The sequence below is a fragment of the Penaeus vannamei genome, chromosome 31 (assembly GCF_042767895.1).
Source record: "Penaeus vannamei isolate JL-2024 chromosome 31, ASM4276789v1, whole genome shotgun sequence".
In the NCBI taxonomy this organism is placed as follows: Eukaryota; Metazoa; Arthropoda; class Malacostraca; order Decapoda; family Penaeidae; genus Penaeus; species Penaeus vannamei.
The window spans coordinates 4,028,936-4,034,839 of record NC_091579.1 but is presented as its reverse complement, the minus strand read 5'-3'; the positions used below and the strand labels follow the sequence as shown (position 1 = coordinate 4,034,839).

Here is a 5,904-nt window from a genome sequence, read left to right as displayed (position 1 = left end):
AAAAATGCAAAATGGTGAACTATAATTCACAAACATACATATAGAAGCATACTTAAACCTTACAAATATGAATACATTTCATCCTCAAATCCCTTAAAAACACATTTGGTCTAACATTTGAGTCTTGCGTGGCCTGACCTTCCATATCACATAATTCAGCTAGACTCAAGTCTCAAAGACAAAAGCAAAAATATTCTTGAAATGTCAACAATGGCGTGACTGTTGTAATCAAATGGATGATTATATCTATTTTTAACAATGAATCAAACTTTACAAATGAATCTAGACAATGTGTGACTGCCTGAATATATCAATTCAAGCAGGAAATCCTGCCTGTCAAGGACACATTTCCTTTATTTCACAAATGAATTTTGTTTGATATAGTTTTCTCCCCAAAGGTTGGCTGTTTTTTATATGTAAAAGAAAGCAAGGTGGGTTTTGGGAAAATGTGTATCTTTACTTCAAATCTTTAACAAATATCTGTATGGTTGTTATTTAAAAAAATTCAAAGGCAGACTTCCAGCTTTGTTTAGTTTGCAGCCTGTTACATTATGTATAAAAAAAAGAAAAGAAAAGAAATTAAAAGCAACCTGCCTGTCCTTGTACAAGTTAACTAAAGAGAGAAACAGAGCTAAAGACACACAATCAAAAATTCTGAATTCTAATTCTGTCTTCTCTTCAACAGAATAAATAGTCGCAAATGTCTGTTTTTTCTTCATAGAACTGTGCATTGTACATTCTATAGAATTCTTATAATACAAGACGCACAAAACAAAATAAAATCAAATAATTACATTATGTTCTAGGGCTCTCCTGGGAAATGTAGAACACACATTAGGCCAAAACTACACTATAATCCTTAATTTGAAGGATTGAAAATGTTAATTTTTGTCCCACTCAGATGGGTTGGTAGCCTGAGGTGTCCCCAAAAGGGATAAAACCTCAGACAATAAAAATCATCGTTGAAAGCAACGGTTGGGCAACCAGGGAGTAAGTCGAAAACAAAATTGAAAATCCTGCGTGTTCCAATAATAAACAAGTACCCCCATCAACCCCCTCCTGCTGCAGCCTCCAGCTGCATGTCTCATCATTCCTTTTCAAGTCAGTTGCAGATGGATGTGTTTTTGTCGACTCAGAACAAGTTTTTTTTTTATATTATTATTATTATTTTTTTTTTTATTGATAGAAAGTCTTTGATGATGCTTACTTATCATATTTTGTCGTTGATTACTATAACAAGAAATACTGAAAATGAGGTAAACAACTAATTACATATAAGATAAGATTTATTGGATAGACAATCTATATATACTGCAAAGAAAAAAACTTAAATCACTGTATGGTTCTGCTTTCAATATTTTTTTATTTAGTGTTTTTGTACTTTGTCTTTTTATTCCATGAGAAGAAAGGACAAAGAATGTTAATGGAGGGAATCTGAAGAAACTTTAGATAAAAAAGAAAATGAACATGGGTGTGTGCACATTGTAACAGGAGAGTCAGTTTGAAAATGTGTTTTAAAATGACGAAAGCTTGGAGGAACATACAGAGGTTTAAACATTTATAATGTATCTAGCAGGGACATCTTCACAGGTCCCTACTTTAGCACTTTTCAAAAGACTGAGCTAAACATTACTTTGCCGTCCAAAGAACAGACATACTCATTAAACAATAAAAGTTGAAAAGAAACTCTTTGATTTATTTTCTAGATTGCAACAATACTTCTCACAGAGTAATGGTAATGAAGTCTAAAACAAAAAATAAAGCAACAAAAACAAACAAAAATCTGCTGAATACTGCAGTGCCATTGCCAAAACTCCATATTGAACTATCAATGTGCAACATTTTACTGCAAAGTTATAAAAACCAAGTGACCATTATAATCTGAAATTATCATTGTATACTTATTCAAAGTTTAGAGTACCCATGGTTGCAGGAGCATATCTGTGTTCCCTGGTCCCTATGTTCCATGGCCCCTATGTCCCCAAGGACCTTCTTCCTTCATACCAAGGCCTAAGAAAGCTGAACTCCAAGCCCTCTTCACAGGTGATTGTGGTTTGCTCAGTAAGTGGCCAGATCATCTCAGATCCTGTTGCGGAGTGGGAGCGTTGGGCTGAGTATTTTAAGCTGTTGTACCAGGTTGATTCACCAACAGTTAACTTGGATGAGGGTAGTGCCGAGATTCCAATGCCAGAACCGCCCATCTGTGAGAATCCACCTTCCCTAACTGAAGTTAGGGCAGCAATCTCCAAGCTGAAGTGTGGTAAAGCAGTGGGTATCTGCAGCATCCTAGCTGAACTGCTAAAGGCTGGTGGTGAACCTATGGGGTGAGGGTTGCATGTTGTCCTTGCTGCCAACTGGCAGTCCGGTATCATTTCCCCTGACCTGTTGAGGGGTGTGGTCATCCCTCTCTAGAAAGGGAAGGGATATCGATGAGACTGTAGCAATCACCAAAGCATCTTCACAGGTGAATGCGGTTTGCTTAGTAAGTGGCCATACTGTCTCAAATCATGTTGCTGCACAGGAGTATTGGGCTAAGTATTTTGAGCTGTTGTACCAGGTTGATTCACCAACAGTTAACTTGGAAACGGGTAGTGCTGAGATTACGTTGCCGGACCCACCCAACAGCGAGGATCCATCTTCCCTAACTTAAGTTAGGGGGGTGATCTTCAAGCTGAAGAGTGGTAAAGTAGTATGTGCAGCATCCTAGCTGAACTGTTAAGGCTGGTGGTGAACCTATGATGCAGGGGTTCCATGCAGTCCTGGCTGACATCTGGCAGTCTGGTACCATTTCCCCCTGGCCTGTTGAGGGGTGTGGTCATCACCATGGCATAGCACTCCTCAGTTTACCAGGCAAGGTTCTTACCCACATCCTTCTTAGACGTAGCAGAGACCACCTGCTGAAGCACCAGAGACCGGAACAATCTTTATTCACTCCTGGTAAGTCCACAATAGATCGTATCCGGTTTCTTTGAGTCAATGTAGAATGCCACTGTGAGTTCAGGTGTGGGCTACTTGCAGCCTACATTGACCTCAAGAAGGTGTCCAGTGCATCTGGAGTCACTCTGAGATATACTGAGATAGTGAGGAATTCCAACAAGGATTATTGGACTAATAGCAAGCAAGCCTGTATACTGGTACTGAAAGTGCTGTAAAGTGTGGAGGGGGCCTGTAAAGCTTTTCCTATTAGTTCAGTAGTGAGGCAAGGCTGTGTCCTTGGGCCAATACTTTTCAACACTTAAATGGACTGGATACAGGGCAGCACTACTGTCTAAAGCCAGAAATGTTTTCTTTTCGGTATTGCATTCATTCTAGGTTATTCCTAAGACAGTGAAGAAGAAAAAGACCTTAATAACTATCACAGTTTGATTTCTGAGGCCACCAAGTACCCCAAATCACAAAATAAGTGATAAATACAACGATCCACAATAGACCGACCAAATGAAACGAAGGAAAATTGACAGTTCGGTCTTTCGATACATAAAGGTATTTGGTTTATTGTTTAGAGTATGGACGTAGCTCTATCTTGTTGTACATACTGAGGTGAAGAAAATGTGTCCTGGGGGGCTGTTGGGAGACCCCATCAACCTTCCCCTTGGGCACACCTATTCACGGTACTATAAATTGTTAGTTTAGGTTGGGTTATGGGTCGGGACATTTTTGGGGGTTTGGAAGGTGTAAAACCCTGTAGAATTTTGGCGCATTAGTGCATAGACTTTCAAAGGTGGCAGGCATGTCCGTAGAATTTCATTGGTCGAGTTTTAGCATTTTTTGTGCTAGTTTTACGCATATCTGTTTGATATTCTTCTTATTTAATTCTTTTTTACCCCAAAATTTCCCTGATATACTTCCTCCCGTGCTATCGGGACTTCACACATCAAGATCGTCGGCTACAGAAATGATCATCAGATTCTTTCTTGTCACATGAGAATAAATCTGATAATATAAATATTGACTGGAAAGTCCCAATTGTCATAATTGAAAAAATAACCTATACTAGCATCGCAGACGGTGAGAAGAATCCAACAATACTGAAATTGATGCAATTAGTTAGGCAGACATATTCCAAAAGATTGCCTAATATTTTTCGTCTACAGGAGGGCTGGCAGAAAATTGACCTGTACCCATCCATTGATGCTAACCAATAACTGATAATTATACTGTCCTGTGCACAGAAATCTTACATTTCATACTGGATTGCAGAGGATCATTTGCAACCTGCACTGAAAATCAAAAACAGGTAACTATTAACGATGTTTCGGCAGCCCCACGCAAACTCCTCCATTCCTTAACAAGTAATCTAAACGACAAATTGACAGACACAGACTCATAAATCAGCCGAGCCCACGCAAAGAAAACCCTGCGTGAATATGAATGAACCCCAGTGCAGCTGACATAAACCCTAGTGCAGTTGACATAGAGAGCGTCTCTGTGGAATGTTTTTCACGGCCCAACCCACCTCCCTCCTCTCCTCACCTCCTCCCGGCTCCCTTCCTTCTTACCGTTAACCTCTCTCTTACCTTATCTTAGCTGCGTGGGGAGCTGCCGCAAAGATATGTCCTGTCTGGATTTACTAACTACTGCTTCATGGAGATGAAAGGTCGGCCGAAAGATTCATTCGCACTCTGAACACAAAAGCACAATCCAAGACAATATAGGAACGGAGGATGTGAAAGCTCCCGTTCTTACCATTGGGGGAAAATGGCTGCCTGAAGGAGCTCACTAGCGCCATCTGTCGAATCGATGCAATACTCCCATCCAATTGTAGGATTTAGTTTGTCTGATTTTATTTCAACACTTTCTATTTTTCTTCATGGTGATACATGCTTAGAAGCTACCACTTAACACGATTTTCCCTTTTCCTTACTTAAAGAAGGTGGAAAAACAGAAAAATGTAAACAAACAGACGAAAGCATAACTATGAGCGCCATCTATTAACTAAGCGAAAAACTATTATATCATCTCTGGTCAAGGGCTGACAGTATTTCTGCCGTTCTCTAAAAGTCAGATGATAAAGAAAACGAATATAAATACTAAAATTGGACCATACACTATCATAAACGTTTAAATACTAGATTACAATTACAGTGCGTAGAGCACGAACCCAGGACCATCCGTAGGATCAGAGTATGATGATTACAAGATTCCCTGTGTTACTTTCTTGTTTATTGCACTGCATAAAACATAACAATAATACATTACCAAGCCAATAATGTAACATTCAACAACATAAAATGCACCCTCATCTCTTTATAGAAATGTATTAGATGTATAACATAAGAAAATGCGACATCGAACCTGTAAACTTGATTTATCTTAAATGTATACGACTATTCATTGTGAGTGATGTAGGGCTAACGGTTTAAAGTCATTCTATGTTACTGTGGCTCTACCTTTGGTGATGCCCAGCTAAAAGACCCAGCTGACGTGACATCGAATGAAATTTCCGCCGCGACGACGTTCGGTCTGCCACATCATATTGACCTGAACATGATGGTTTCAGCAATTTTCATGTTTAATTTACTTGAACATGGGAAAATATCTCAATATTGTTTAAAACACTTTTCTTTTACATCAACAATCTGTAGTCAATAACAAAAATACGACATTCGGAAAAAAAACTCCGTCGGTCGTCTTTTGTTTCCGTTTAGCAGACGAATTTCCGTTGAATTCCAGCCCGCTCCGGTCTTTGCTCTAAATTTAAGTCCGGGATGACATGAAGCATTGTGTATATTAGAGTATTACCAGGATAATGCTCTTCTCTTTAGACAGTAAAACATGTTCCAGTATCGAAGTCTACTCACGGTCCTTGCGTAATAGTAATTGCTTATGTTATTAGAAGTAACGTTAGCACAATGCAGTGGTGAACTGAAAACAAGTATACAGTAATCATCAGTTCGTAATTAT

The 5,904-nt window shown here is 39.0% G+C and overlaps 1 protein-coding gene across 4 annotated transcripts in view; it reads right to left on the bottom strand.

Moving 5' to 3' along the window:
* Positions 1–4,694, bottom strand: part of hts (adducin 1-like protein hts) — a 57,989-nt gene extending 53,295 nt beyond the window's left edge. For all 4 annotated transcript variants that reach the window (XM_070143669.1, XM_070143682.1, XM_070143687.1 and 1 more), the window contains exon 1: positions 4,518–4,694. The gene's annotated coding sequence lies outside the window, so the exon portion shown is untranslated. The remainder of the gene's footprint in view (positions 1–4,517) is intronic.
* Positions 4,695–5,904: the final 1,210 nt, after the last annotated feature.